General features: G+C 46.7%; 1 non-coding gene across 1 annotated transcript; it reads left to right on the forward strand.

Annotated features, from left to right (window-relative positions):
• The first annotated feature begins 416 nt into the window (after window positions 1-416).
• trnan-guu lies at window positions 417-490 on the forward strand. The gene has a single exon. It is a non-coding gene; the product is annotated as a tRNA-Asn (tRNA).
• Window positions 491-642: the final 152 nt, after the last annotated feature.

The following is a 642-nucleotide window of genomic DNA, read 5'->3' on the forward strand; positions in this document are numbered from 1 at the left end:
ACATTTTTCGACTTTCACCTCTAGTCCACACTTTCTCCACGTTCCAATATATCACCATTTAAACAATGCACTGCTTTTTTTTAAACAGCCGTGCCATGTGTTTGCCAATTGAGATACAGACCTGGACCAACTTCGGGAAGAGGCAAAACACTGAATTCTGAACAAAAACCGCAGCACACTCAAAACGTCGGCTCTGTTTGCCTTTCCACAGATGCTGCTCGACCCGTTGGCTTTCTGCAGTATTCGCTGTGTTGCTCTGTTTACCTTTCCACAGATGCAGCTCGACCCGGTGGCTTTCTGCAGGATTCGTCGTGTTTGAACTGATAGAAAACAATGCTAATTCTGGGCGGGGCAGGTTGAATTATGAATTGAATAGTAGCTTCATCAACGAGACTGTGCTCCTGATGCTCAGACCTGTTTCTGTGGCGCAATTGGTCAGCGCGTTCGGCTGTTAACCGGAAGGTTGGTGGTTCGAGACCACCCGGAGACGGGGCTTGTTGTTCACGCTCCAACCGCTTTCTTGGCTGCAAAGATGCGCGTTTTTAATGGTGTCAGGAAAATGTTTCCCAAACGGAAATCTTTTCCACTGAGGAAGCACAAATGGGTTTCTGAATTGATTGAATTTCTAACGTAAAGGACTGC

This window comes from Chiloscyllium plagiosum, unplaced genomic scaffold (genome assembly GCF_004010195.1).
Source record: "Chiloscyllium plagiosum isolate BGI_BamShark_2017 unplaced genomic scaffold, ASM401019v2 scaf_20916, whole genome shotgun sequence".
In the NCBI taxonomy this organism is placed as follows: domain Eukaryota; kingdom Metazoa; phylum Chordata; class Chondrichthyes; order Orectolobiformes; family Hemiscylliidae; genus Chiloscyllium; species Chiloscyllium plagiosum.